At 40.9% G+C, this 14,831-nt stretch overlaps 1 protein-coding gene across 2 annotated transcripts in view; it reads left to right on the top strand.

The window, feature by feature from the left end:
* Positions 1 to 11,061: 11,061 nt before the first annotated feature.
* Positions 11,062 to 14,831, top strand: part of Cers3 (ceramide synthase 3) — a 104,494-nt gene continuing 100,724 nt past the window's right edge. Inside the window, exon 1 of one of the 2 annotated variants that reach the window (XM_074062101.1) lies at positions 11,062 to 11,325. The gene's annotated coding sequence lies outside the window, so the exon portion shown is untranslated. The remainder of the gene's footprint in view (positions 11,326 to 14,831) is intronic. The other variant, XM_074062103.1, reaches the window with a different exon arrangement.

The following is a 14,831-nucleotide window of genomic DNA, read 5'->3' on the forward strand; positions in this document are numbered from 1 at the left end:
TTTCGCAATCTTTAAAACCCGGCTGTGCCACTCACTAGTTGTGTAGGTTGGGCAAGCGACTGGGTCTCTCTGGACCACTGGTGATGCTGTGTTACCAGGTAAACGTGCCCACTGAGACCACCGGAATCCAGGGGAAGCCCCCGACGGGAGGGAAGGACCCCCGACAGTAGTCGTTGAGGTTCAGCTCTGCGCAGTGACCGCGGGAGCCCCTCCCCCGCCCCCAGGCTCGCGGGCCTCCCAAGATGCACCGCGGCGCCCCAGCCACGCGGCTTCGAGGACGCGCCTGGGCTGAGGATGCGCCTGGGCCGCAGGACTTAGGTGAGTGGAGCGCGGCCTTCGGGCCTGGGTTTCCGCAGGTCAGACCCTACCACGCCAAGCCAGGGCCCCTGCCCTCACGCGGGACAGGCCAGGTCCCTGTTGTCCCCAAGCAGGCCGAAGACCAGCCCCGTCTCCGCGCAGGCCGAGGCTGTGCACTTGTCCACAACGCAGGCCAGGCCGGGCACTGGTCCCCCGCACAGACCGAGGCCTGGTCCCTGTTGTTCCTGCGCAGGCCGAGGCCAGGTCATTGAACCCACGCAATCCAAGCCGGGCCCTTGTTCCCACATAGGCCAAAGTCTGGTTCCTGTTGTCCCCTGCGCAGGTCAGGCTGGACCCTTGTCCCCACATAGGCCCAGGCTGTGCCACTGTTGTCCCCATGCAGACCAGGCCTCGTCCCTGTTGTCACCTCGCAGGCCGAGGCCAAGCCGTTAGACCCAAGCAAATCTATCCGTCCCCTGTCACCACTCAGGCTGCAGGGTTGGGGTGGGGGTGGGAGCCGGGCATCTGCGCCCCTCTGGCTGCAGCCCCTGCATACACAGCCTTGCGACCTCCATTAAGCACGTCTCAGGGCTACAGTGCCCAGCCGTTTTCCATCTTTGCCTTCTGGGATTTTTGTGACAGAAATTGGAAGAAGAGTTGCGGATTGACTCTACCTTCTCTAGACGCCAATCCCCATCTAAGTAAATAAAGCTCTGGCCTGGCTAGTGCTGAGTACTGAGGTGGGTGCGGACTTAGCAAGGTGCCCTGGAGATTGTCCTGAAGTTGCTGGTGGTTTACACTTGACTCCATGTGACATCCTCACCTTTGTCTCTGGCCACAAGGCCTATTTCATGGGCTTTGGGTTTTTGTTTTCAGTTTTTTTTTTTCCCCAAGTGAAAGTTATTATCCCTATGCCATTGCTCTAAGCAAATACTAAAAATGCCCCCTTTATTTACTGTAAAATTCAATAAAATTTATCAAGACCCAGTATATAGCTAAGATCTACTGCAGTTCTAGGTGTTGAGCCCTCAAAAGATGAGCAAGGTGCACACTCTCTTGCTTGTAGACATAGTTTGGAGACCGAAATCACTCTGACATTTGCTGTTTACCATTTTTCTTTCATCTCACTTGGATTTGGAGTATAACTCAGTGATGGACCCTGGGTTCAATCCCCAGCACCCAATTCTACCCCTCAAAGAAAGAAAGAAGGACTGGAGGTGTGGCTCAAGCAAGTAGAGCACCTGCTTTGCAAGCATGAAGCCCTAAGTTCAAACCCCAGTGTCCCCCCACACACACACAAAAAAAAAAAATCAGAAAAAAAAAAGTGTTTTAAAATCAACTAGCATGAGAGGTGTGGGAGTCTGTAGAGTTGTATAAAGGGCAAGGCAATCCAGTATAAATTAAGCATCATCTATTAATGAGTCAGAAAATCAAATCAGCAGGTCCAAATTGACATTTTTAAAATTAGGAGTCTAGAATTAAGCTATTTGTTTGGACCAGAATAAGCAGTTACATCTATAAAAAATACTCTTACAGTAGTGATACTGTGTCTTGACCATTATTTACATGATTGGAACCAAGTAGAATCAAGTGGTACTTTCTGCTCTCATTAATTCTGTGTTTTCCATTGATTTTGCATAGTATTAGCATGGCATGTGTTTGGGTGTCTGGTCTGTCACATTAAGTATAGAACATTCCTACTGTGTAAGGAAAATAAAATAATGGCAGGATTGCTCAAATGTGTGACATCAGTCACTCTGGTGGGTGGCATTGATAGAAGCTGTGAGCCATCATAGTATGGATGAAATATGCATGACTTACAGGTTACTTCTACAGTTGTCACGAGTGACTATACAAGTCTTTGCTTTACATTGTACCTGAGGAAACCCGGTAGAGAAATTTAGCAGTCCAAGAATTTTCTGATCTATTCTAGTAATTGTATTTCTCAGAAAGCTTAGGACCTTGAGATAGTGCGTTCGAGGTTGAAGGGATTTCATTATTGATAGTCAGATAATTTTCATTTCTTTTTTTTTTTTTTTTGTCTGTGCTGGGGATTAAACCCAAGGTTTCATGCATGATGAGTCAGCATTCTGCCACTATGGCTACACCCCAGCCCCTTCATTTCAGTTTTGATAAAAGATGTTTTTAAATTTTTAACTAAAGCTTGAAGCACTTAATGCTTATTTTAATAATTATTTTTATATTTTGTATTTTTATTTATTGATTCTCTGGTTAATTTTGATTTTAAGTATTTAAATAACTAAAAGCTTACGCTATACTTCTAGTACATAATCTCCCATTGTACTATTTCTCCTCTGTTCAACCCAGACATTTGTTAATGTCTAATGTTGTGTTTTGCACATGAGCTTTAAAGACAGTTTAACACAATCAAGCGCACCATATTTATTTTAACCACATGTACTGATGTCATTACTACTACGGTGGGAGCTCAATAAGTGTATAAATGAATAAACATTATAGTTATAAATTATTGATCTAAACATTTGGTGACATATTAGCTTTTAGTAAACTTAATTTTTACATCTGATTTCTTCTATGAGAAGCTAATTTTTGACAAGTTTATTTCATGGAAACTCGGAGGCATCTGTCTGAAAGGAGGTAAGTGAACAGAAATCGCCCTAAACTAAAGAATATTTTCCAACAGCATTCAACAGTGAAACAGGCTAGGCACCATCTGAATTTCTAAATCAAAACCAGTCTAATGCTACAGAAGTTTGTAAAAAGAGTATTTTCCTTATTTAAGGTCTCAGACCAAGCCAGAAAGGAACACTTCATAATTAATTTGATATGGGGTGTTTTGTTCATATCCTTTAGTGCTTTCCAAAGATTGGACCCTAGCACTTGCCGTGTAGCTCATTAATTTGTTAATAATAACAAATAATCTCCCACTGCAGGAGACCCAGTGACTACCCCCATCCAGGGAAAGTGCTTGCTTTTTCTGGCCAAAGCCAAAACTTCAGTAGGTAGAAAGCAGGCACCATGTCTGTCTTGTTTACTGCTGTCTCCCTATCTTCATATACATAGGAAGTATAGAATAAATAGTTGTTGAATGAATGAAAACATGGAATGAGGGACAGCAACGGAAGAAGGTATAAATCTTAAGACTGAGAGGGAATAAGTGAGTTACTATGTGATAACATAACAGCATGATTCTATCCTCAGGTTAAGAGTATGTTATCATGCTCCAATTCATATTGGAGATCTCCTATAAACCCTCTAATGTTTCTAGGTGACTTCTGGGCTCATAGAGTACCCTCATAGAGACAGGACACAGGCCACCATTCATCTGTGTTTGCACACATCGATGTCTTCTGATCAAGTCATATTACAGAGGTAGTTGCATATAGAATGGAGCTAATGGTGTGATTTAGATAAGATTTATGTAAAGACTCAAAGAGGAGAAAGATTGATTCAACCTCAAAGTTTTCTAGAGGAAATGGTGGGAACTTGGATATGAAGAAATCACAGATGAGGTATGATTCAAGGTCAGAGTGAGTATAGCCCATGACACATCTAAAAAGAAGGATTAGTATTAGTGTATGGTAGAGAACAAAATGGGATTCACATTAGAGGGTAGGAAATAAACAATCACTGGGATTTAGATTTAATGTAACTGGCTTAGAGAAGTCATAACTTCTGGGCTGTGGCTGTGGCTCAATGGTAGGGCTTGCCTAGCATATGTGAGGCTGTATGTTCAATCCCTAGCACCAAAGGAAAAGAAAAACATAACTTCTGAAGCAAGGAAGTAATTTGATGGGGGCTGTATTTTGAGATTACTTGGCAGCAGCAAGCAAGAGGGCAGCTCTCCTGTCTCTCAAGGACCAGAGGGAAGGGAAACAGTTTACCAGGATTGGGTGTATCTCAACACCACTTTTAGTTGCCCTGGGGAAATTCAGGTCACCATGGATACTCTAACAGCACAAAAGCAACTAAGGAGGGGAAATGCATTTGGATTAGATCTCTCCCTTGAGAGTCTGCAATTGCTCAAAATGTGAAGGAGCGTACAGAGCAGCCACAATCCTATACATGCTCACGCTGACCTCAGGCTTGATTGACATTTCTCTAGTTTCTATGACATAACCAAATGCTTTGTAAATAAGAAAATAAAAGATACAGATGTCTTGTTCTTGAGAATGGGCCTTCATTGGCTAATATTATGACACTTAATCTAGCTTGTGTTTTTCACAGGGCACCCCATCCTGCTTTAAAAAAAAAATCCCATCAGAAAATGAGGGATACCCCTTCTTGGGTGTCTTGTTTGTTAGCATAATAGGGTCTGGGAAAGGAAAAACAGGAAGAAAAGGGAGAAGGTAACTCATAATTTTCTTAAGGACGTCATCTTCATCTTTGTATTTCAAGCATCTTGGCAGTACTGGGGCTTGAACTCAGGGCCTCATGCTTGCTAGGCAGGTGCTTTACCACTTTAACCATTCCACTAGCCCTATTTCAAGCATCTTGTACAAAACATGTGTTGGACGAGTGATGGCTGGAAGAATAAAATGTATTTTGTTTCTTCATTGTCTTGTTCACACTGACATAGCAGCAAGGGCCCAAATATTTATTCAGACACTAATCTCCCCCTTACCCTTTACCTGCTATTTTTTCCTACCTATCTAGTGCTGAGTCCACTCTCCTAAGTCCATTCAAAGCACATGGCACGTTTACTCAGATGCCTGGGACAGTATTGGGTGAAGGGAGTACAGATGTTGCCCCTACCAGATTCTACTTGCACATTGAGACAATCATGGGATCAGTTATTTAGGGGATGGAAACTTATCTGCTCACTTCTGTGATTCCTGATCATATCGTAGTCTTAGCTCCTCATTTAAAATCCATGGCTTATACTTTCATGCTTGTAGGATAAGAAAATTTAAAAGTTTGTGAATCCATCTCCTCAGCTGTTTTTGAGCATAAAAATATATCCACACCACAAATACATAGGGATTTTTTCCTCTGTATCTGTGTATAATAGGTCTGTGAATGCTTTTGCTTATCTGTGAAAGTGTATGTTTGTGTCTGCTTTTGAATATTTTTATTCTCTAGATTCTCAGCTCCTTCAAAAAAGCTGATGTGCCTGGCACATGATATGAACCCCAAAAATATTTGCTGACTGAGTGAGTTGTGGAGTAAATGCTACTTTTAGAGAACAGTACGGGCTGTAACTAGGAGACTTTCATAGTTCTCACACTCAAGATTTAATTAGATAAACTAAGTCTAGATGCATGAAATAAATATATTAGTGACCATCATCATGCTGTAATTGTAATTGACATTTATATGGTGCTTACTCTGTGCTGGGTGCCATTGTAGGGGCTTCTATATAGATTAACTTATTTAATTTTTTTAACAACTCTATTAGTATTGCTATAATTTTTCTTATTTTGAGTTGAGAAACCTGAGGAACTAAGTGACTATTCTAGAGTCACACTGCTAATAAGAATAATATTTCTTAGTGAGTATTAAGTGGGATGGGGTCTTGGCAACTGAAACATTCTGTAAGAAGTACCTGACAGCCACACCGGTGGTCAGGGACTATGCACAAGTGGCTATAAGCATCTGAGCAAATCTCAGTGGGGGTGGTAAACTGACAGGCCTTATGTGTTGAGAGCCTGCTCATAAGCAATGATGTGCATAGAGCACCTTGGCCTTGGCAGAGAATGTGCCAAAGTGATTGTAAGTTTTCTGTATGACAAGTCCTCAGTGAATGACAGACTTCAGTCTTTATGGGAAAACTCTTCCTATCTCCCAACAAACTCACAGTAAAACTGGCCACCTTCATGATACCCAGTATGCTCTACAAGTTTTGAAAGAGCCCAACTAGACTTCTTTGAAAATGTACCTACCTGTTGTGGTAGAGAAGAAAAGACACAGTCAGTATACAGATAAATCAGTTACTCTGTTGGCACTGAATGCCCACTCTGCCAGGAGGTCTAATTAACCCCTGAAGATTCAGCAGTGGGCAGGATATGTAGGAATCCCAGAGCTCATGAGCTCATGGGGAGAGACAGGTAACAAACAAATAAATAGGTAAGAGGTAAGGTAAGTTAGAAAGGGATAGATGACATGGGGGATGTAATGAAGGATAGGGGATGGAGCTTTGGGGGCAGGGAGTGTACCCAAGGGAATCTAAATGTATGACCACTGTTCATTCTAGGGACTCATTTAACTACAGATGATCCTCTCTTTAGTTATTTGCTTCCTTAAAAAGTAGCCTTCCAAATTATCTCCCAGGGAGCCTTTCAACATCAGGCCAGAGTAAGTATAGAAGCGGGGTGGAGTGGAAGGAAGAGAGATGAAATTCATGTTCTGTAATACTGTAATCCACCTGGAGATTGGGGTCAGTCATCATGGCAGAGGGGACTGTTTTATGCCAATAACATACAGTCTTCAAGGTTAAGAAGAAAATACAAAGAAGAATGCTGTATCTGAATTGAAGTATTCAATTCAATTGTGCATTCCTGGAGTGGATGATTAAACTGTTTAAAAACTGTGTGTTGAATGACTGAGGAAATAACTTCTCTTCTAAATACTGGTAATTCTTGATGATATTTGGCTACAGGAGAAAACCTATACAGAGCAGAAAACCTGAATAGTTTAAGCTCAAAGAAAATTCCTAGTGGACATTCATAGTGTGATAGTATCTGGAAATGATTTTTCACCTGTGCTTTACCTGAGCTAACCTTGTATTAAATAAAAATAATGAATTCACACACACACACCAAAACGATGTAGTCTTCAGGCTGGGGGATGTGGCTCAAGTGGTAGAGCACCTGCCTAGCAAGAATGAGACCCTGAGTTCGTACTTTACTTAAAAGAAGCAAACAAACAAATAAAACGTAGTCTTCACCTTCAATCAGTATAGATACTGATCCAGGGACATAAAGGTGTCTAAGGCAAGTCCCTTAAGAATTTCCAGTGTAGAGCTAGCAGAGTGGCTCAAATGATAGCATGCCTACCAAGCAGGGTAAAGTCATGGGTGCAAACTATAGTACCACCAAAAAAAACAGTGGTAAAGCCTGTGTGAGACCCTGGGTTCGATCCCCCAATACCACACACAAAAGAATTTCAGTGTAGTGGAGAAGCATTTATGAAGACATTTGTTTTATTGTATCTTACAGGACTTTCTCCACAACCTATTGAATACATGAGTTGGTAGCATTTTGACTTAAAATTTGTGTCTCTTAGCAAACTGTAGCATTTGAAAAGTCTGTGCGTATAAGATTAAACATTAGAAGAAAACAGGGTTTGTCAATAGCACAGCTCAGAAAGTTTGCCTGATTAGATTAAGAGCAATATGACCAAAGCTGTATTCATTAAGTTCCTTGGAAGGAATTTCCTCTTTTGATGGGAAACACAGGTTGATCCTATCTAATTTACATTTTCTTCTCTGGAAAATTCTATGCAAGTTTGGTTGAAAACGAAATGTGCAGCTCAGCCTATCAGAAGTCGCCATCAGAAGTCGCCCTACCTTCCTTTCTTCCATGCTGCCTGCATGCAGCTGTGCACCCTTTGCTTCTGGCTACAGAACTTTGGTGTTTAGTTCTCTTCCTGCTGGATCCCAGAGTTCACATTCCTGCATCCTGCTTAATCTACTTTCTTCTTCTGAGCTCTTAAGTGACCCTCCAAAGTACTGATTGGGTTTGCCTCTGGCCCACACTTACCCAGTTCCTCTGTTTCATTCTTATTGCCCTTCCCTACTTACTATATAAAATGTACTAGGTAGGTACTTAACACATTAACTCACTTCAGTAACATTTAGTAACAAAATTCCTCTGTCTGTGTATAAAAATTCATCAGCTTTGTAATGTGTCCCCTTCTGCTCCCCACAAAGCCACTCCAGTAATGTCATACATAATTGTCTACATTTCATTTGTCAGAGGTGTGATATTTACTTTTTAAAATGCAATGAATCATTAATATTCTAATGAGCTAATTTAATCACTTAATATCTATTAGTGAGGATTTAAAATATAACTTTGATTTAATGTTTCCACTCACTCCTAAAGTCAGCTCATAAAATGCAACAGTTAAATATCACCTAGGAAGCATGGAGTTTGAATGATCATGTGCCCAACTTGGAATAGGATTTCTGGTCTTGATCATCAGGACTGTCTTCCCATGGATGTGCCCAAGAACGAAGATGCTTTCTTAACAGGGTTTCAGGCATAGGTTGTATATCCCTTGTCCAAATGCTTGGGATTGGAAGTCTTTCAAATTTTGGAATATTTCCACTTTACTGGTTGAACATCCTTAATCCAAAAATCTAAAATGTGAAACTTCTTGAGTGCACAAGAATTTATGGATTTCAGAACATTTTGGATTTTGGATGCTTGACCTATACTAGTCATTGTTTGTAACCTATAAAGACTCAGAATTAAAATACTGTTAACCCTAAAAAATAATAATAAATAAATAAATATCACCTAGGAGAAATGACATATCTGCATACATCTTGCTCTGCCTGTCATACTTCCAGGAGTGCTCTATTTTCTGTTAGTGATGAACTGATAAAATTACTGTAGAGTACAAGTGAGAAAAAGAAAGGAAACACCTTAGAATTTATGAGGGGATCATGCTCGTGTTTGTCTTCATCCTGATGAGTGCTCTGGGATTATCCTCCTGAAAGAGCAGTGCAGGGGCACACCAGGCTGACATCTAGGTGTCCAGTGCACCCAGTCTCAAGCAGTAAACCTCAGTCCTCCTTACCTTGCCTGTAGTATAGATTGTGCAATAAGCTATTGTCCCTGAAGAAGAGGAAGAACTACTCCCTGACAGAGTCAAGAAAGACAGTATTTGGGATTGGGCTGTAGTTCAGTGGTAGAACATATTCTTAGCATGCAGAAGGCACTGGGTTCAAAAAGACAGTAGATACAAAAGAGATTCTTCTGAGTATGTAGAAAGCATTGAACTATGTGTTGATGGTTCATTTGATGTGAACATTACATTTCATTATAAAAGTATACAAAAAATCCCTCATGTGGTTCCACAATACTCTTGATTTGTTCAGTTCTGAAGAAGAGAATCCAGAATAGGGTTCAGGAATAGTCCCTTCTCCAGATGTCCCTGGAGTAAAAATGGGTGTGAGATGCATGCAATTTAGGGTGTTGAACAGCAAGACACTGTGTTAAGCTCCAGGGATAGAAATATGTTGCAAGCTTGTCCCTGGAGGATTCCTATTGTAGTGGGGAAGCAGATACAAAAACAGTTATCACAGGGCAGTAGGTGTTGTGATACAGGTATAAACTCAGAGCTGGAAGGCTGCAGGCTGGGGGAGTTTAAGAGAGGCATCAGAATAATTAAAAAAAAAAAAGAGAGAGAGGCATCAGATAAGGCAGAAAAAGCATCCCATGGCAAAGGGCAATTTTTTCAAAAGCTGCCTGCTCCTTCTCTCTCGGGTGCAATAGGAAGGGGCACAAGGAGGTCCTGGAGTAGTAGGTTACAACCAGGCTGTGTGTCATGCTCTGGAGTTTGATTTTGATCCTATAGGAGGAAGATGGCTAGTATAGACTTATCAGCAAAGGAGAGAGGAATAAGACAGAAAGAAATAATGTTTAAATTAGGAAGTTGAGCTAGGGAGCTATTGGAAGAAGTTGAACTAGAACTAAAAGCCCTGTATGGACCAGTCTCCTGGCAAGGATCACAAAGACTCCAGCCTACCCATTTAGTGACCAGTTTTCTGGAAGTTTAGGCTAGCCCTCTGCCTGATGATTTTTTAGATTCATGAACTCCTAACAGAAGGTCTGCAAAGAGAAGAACTGACTAGCAGGTATTGAGTGAAAGGGCTGTACCAGTCCTCTTTCTTTGAACTAAGCTCACTAGTGAAATTTGAGAAACTCTGCTGTTTAATGCATTTGAGACTGTCATTGCCCTTTCTCTACCTTTGGTGCACTTCTAAATTGCTGTCATCTATCAGCTGATGGAAAATAAAAAGTGTGTTTCATCTGTTGAAAGCAGCTAATGAGATCTTTGGATCAGGCTTGCGGGATAGGCGGTGCTTCTAGAACCTCATAGGATGCATGTTTGATTTTCAAGTGATACATGAATCAACTTGTTCAAGCCTTCTTACTTGTCAGAACACTTTTAAATAGTCCAAGGCTGGAGCTGTTTCATCTTCAGGAAGAGAAAGTAAAACTGGCTCCCAAAGGTACAACACCTCAAAAAACTCTGTAAAATGTATGCACACTTGCCTTTGAACTTAAGGTGCTTCAAGTAAGTAGTACAATTTCCTGATACTAATTAATAGGCCTGTCTTTCTTTGTGATGATTGGTCTTTGTGATGATTGGTCTTTGAGACTGAAACAAATAAAAACAAAGAGAATTATACCTGACTGCTCTAAAGAGATTGCCTGGTTTTTTTTATTGTTATATAGTTGAAAACAGCAATTTTTTTCAATTACTAGGAACCAAGCAGAGAAATCACATTCCTGTAGACTGATGCTCCCTAGTGGGTGTGTTTTGTGGTGTTCTGGTGGTGGTAGTGGTGATGATTTAATTAGCAAAAGCCCTGACAGTGTTTGTAGCTTCTAGTGTGTATTGTAGTTGTCAAACCAGCTCATACGGGAGTGCAGGGCTGTGGAGTGTTTCAGGTTTCTCCCTGTAGCCGTCCTTTCACATTAGCCCCTTCATTTTCATACAAACAGCAAGATCGTCCTGTTCAGTGGTTAACTAATGACCGTGGGCACCAGGAGGCAGCAGCGATGAGGCAATTGATGCATTCGTAATTCAGTGTCTGACCGAATTCCAGTTTTCTCCTCTGCAAGTGGTGAAACAGGAAGCAACATCCCATCAGGAAGAACCTGAAGGTGCCATCCAGTAGCTGTGCCTCACGTGACAGAAATCTTGACTTGCAACTTTCGAGGGTGGGTCTCTGAAAGAATTTCAGAGCTTACGTATAGTTGAGGTGTGTTGCTCTCTAATGAGAACAAAGCTGCCCAGAATGCTGAAAATCTCTCTCTGACTGCTGGTCACAAGCAAGGAACATCTTTTGTGAACTGACATTTTGGAAAGGTAGGCGCCAGCTTGTTAATAGTATTTGAGAACTTTTGAACAAGGTGGCCTTGACACTGTGTGTGTGTGTGTGTGTGTGTGTGTGTGTGTGTGTGTGTGTGTGTAAGAGAGAGAGAGAGAGAGAGAGAGAGAGACTGACAGACTGACAGACAGACTAGACAGTGGAATGATGAAAATACTGTCATGATGTTGTGGGGGAGATATAGGAAGAGAGACTTGGAGCTCCCTTCCTGAAGAGTTTTACATCTGCAGTGTTTAGAAGCAGAAACTACTTCTGACCTGCATTACTTGCTCCGTGGTGCATTTATACTGATTCATTGAAAGAATGGGGAGAATGTTTAGGTGGTGAACTCATAAGAGGCTGAATGCTCAGCAGAGTTCTGTTTATTAGGAATACTTGACACAAGGTGAAATGAAAAGGGTGACCACAGCACTTGGCCAGGTGGCAGCATGGCAAAGGCCATTTGAGACCATTTCACAGTGCCACAGACTTGCTAACCTCACAGTGACAGCCTTTTCTAAGCTAGTCCTGTCTTAAAGGATATAGTGCTCAATGTCATGTCCAGAAGATTAGTTGATTAGTTCTAAAGCTGCCAAAAAACAAAACTTTAGTTTTCCTAATCTGACGAAATGTTTATCAAGGATGTTCTCTCAAGCATTTTTATTTTCTGATTTTTTTTTTTTTTTTTTTTTTACCGTAGTGGGGCTTGAACTCAGGAACTCATACTGCTAGGCAGGCGCTCTGCCACTCGAGTCATTCTGCCAGCCCTTTTTTATATTTTGTATTTTCGAGATAGGGTCTCTCAAACTATTTGCCTGGGCTAGCCTCGAACCCTGAGATCAGGAGAGATCTTCCTGATCTCTATCTCCTGAGTAGCTAGGATTACAGGTGTGAGCCACCGATGCCTGGCATTTTCTGAACATTTTTACACAGAGTTAGGGAAAGAAACCTTTGTGAGTCCCTAGATGATGAATATCAATTTCTTCATTGATCAGCAATGTTCAAGTGCTTTCTCTACTATGTTTGAGAGTTCACGCTTTTTACTTCCTTCCCCCCTTCAAGCTTTTCTTTTCTCTTAAGGGGGATTCCACTATTTTTCTTTTTTTTTTTTTGCCAAAGGGCAAATTCTTTAAAGAAACAACAGGTATATGTTCATATGAATAATAATTGGGTGGTTTTCCCATTAAAACTATTTATGCCTTTTTCTAATATACCAGCCAGTTTACATACTTGTGAAGATAATTCTTGGCTACTAATCTTACTGTTTGTAAAGTGTTGGTTGTAATCTGATTTGTTATATAGTCTTGCTATGTGCGTTTCCCACTGAGTTCAAGGAGATGAGCTCAGGATATGCAGTTTTCGCATGGGAAATTGGTGAGATTCACAGTGGCATAGCAAGGAAGTGAGAGTCAGGACTTCACTGCCCTTTTGCACACTGAGATGCACAGTTTGAGCCCCCTTATTCCTACAGCACCCTTGTCACATGGAGGACTTTCTAAACCCACAATAACATTCAAACATTCCACTTTGGTATCTTGTAGCAAAACACAAAAATCAATCTAGAGTTTGCTTCTGTTGTTGGGTGAAAGCACAATGTGCTGGACAGAACATCGGTCAGAAAGACAGATTTAAATGCAAGGTGCGGTTAAGTAACTGGAACCAAGGTAAGTCAGTGAGTTCTTCAAGCCTCAGGTTCCTTACTTACAAGCTAATTATTATAATGCCCATCATGTAGGGTTGTTATGAGGAATGGAAAGACCAGGTGTGTCACATGCCCACCACATAAATAGTATGTATTTCCCCATTTTGCAATTATTTGTTCGTTCTTTTGGTATGCTAGATTGTGTTCCAGGCATGGGAGTATCAGCAGCAAACAAGGCAGACAATCTTGACCTCATGGAGCTCACTGCCCGTTTATACTCTTTATTTATCACAGGAGACACCTTTTGGAAGTCACTTCATGGTTATTGAGATCCTCTTCTGTGGAGCTGAATCGGCTCTGAAATAGCCTCTGAAGAGCAGTGAATGTTCTGTGCCAAAATTCTCCCAAAGCATAGCAAAACCAGGCAAAAAGCAGAAACATAAGATTATTTCTTTACTAAAAGTCAGGTTTTTTTTGTGCTAACCATTACAAAGTGACAGATGAGGAGATAAGTGTTTTACAGAGAGAGAGAGAGATACTGATTTGTGATAGGAGAGTTTGTTTTCCCTGGCTCCCAAAACCACAGCAAAAACATTGCTAGAAGCTGGCAAATTGCACATGAGAGGAGGGTGCCTGCAGCTCCCACACAACAGCCTTCAGCTTCCCAGAGCCTCCCCAGTGTGAATCGAGGGATGCAGTACAAAGATTGCCCCAAAGATATATACATCCTTAGAAAGATGGATTTGGGACAAGAGTAGATTAGTGTGTTTACTGGCAAAAAGCCTGGACTCAAGTTCATTAGTTAGGTCAGTTGGCATCTAGAATGGCATTTTTGGCAGTCTGTCCCTAACTTTGAATTCTGAGGAATTGCAGATCATAGCAGAGTGATAGGAAAGAGGAATACAGGAAAATTCCCCGTCTTCTAATGCAGTTAGGTTCTTCCTTCTCCTGAAACACTTCCACACTTGATACATTGACCTTATTGATATATGCAGCCCAAGTTTGTTTTTATTTCCTGAGTGACCCAAGGTGATTAAAGAAATTTTTGTCAACCGTAGACAGGCCAGTCAATTGACAATATAAAGGAAGGCATTCTAAAGTAGTGTGACTTACATCTTAAAACCTATGCAACATCAATCCTGTTACTTTACAGCCTTACTATATATGTTTCCTTAAGATTTGTCCTTGTAGCTAAGATTTAATAATGGAAACATAAACTAAGCTAAAACCTAATTGAAATAAATTATGACTCATAAAAACATAAGCTAACCAGTGAATGGAGATACTGACTTTGTATAACACTTAACATCTAAAGTTCTCCACAGGGCTTTCTGTTGATTGATACTCAGTTGTAAATGGATTCAGTATATCACTGTGTTTCTAAGACAGTTAAGTTAATTTCAAAGCTCATTATTATTATCTCTTAAAGTCTGAAAAAGTCCATTAATACATAGAAGATAGCTCTAGTGAGAAGTTGTTTTGGCTTGGGCGGCCTTCAGACAAATTTCACCTTTCCTAAGAACAAGAATTTAACTTTTTGTTTATGGCTACATGCTACTCAATCATAAAGTTAGAAGGGTTTTGACTTGTTTCAATATCCATTGCTTTTTTATGTTTTGGTTTACTTAATCACTGAAAAATCTGTGGAGAGGATCTATGCTGCTGTGTGGCTTATAGAAGTTCAATGGGAAGTTTTCTATTTTTTTATGGTGCCAGGGATCAAACCTGAGTCTTATGCTAAGTAGATTCTCTATATGAGCTACACTCCCAATCCCTCTGAATTGTACCTTTAGGAAACACTAAGGAAGTAAGATAATTAACATAAATTCCCCAATTTCTCTGTCTCTCTCTCTCTCTCACAAA

This window comes from Castor canadensis, chromosome 19 (assembly GCF_047511655.1).
Source record: "Castor canadensis chromosome 19, mCasCan1.hap1v2, whole genome shotgun sequence".
Classification (NCBI taxonomy): Eukaryota; Metazoa; Chordata; class Mammalia; order Rodentia; family Castoridae; genus Castor; species Castor canadensis.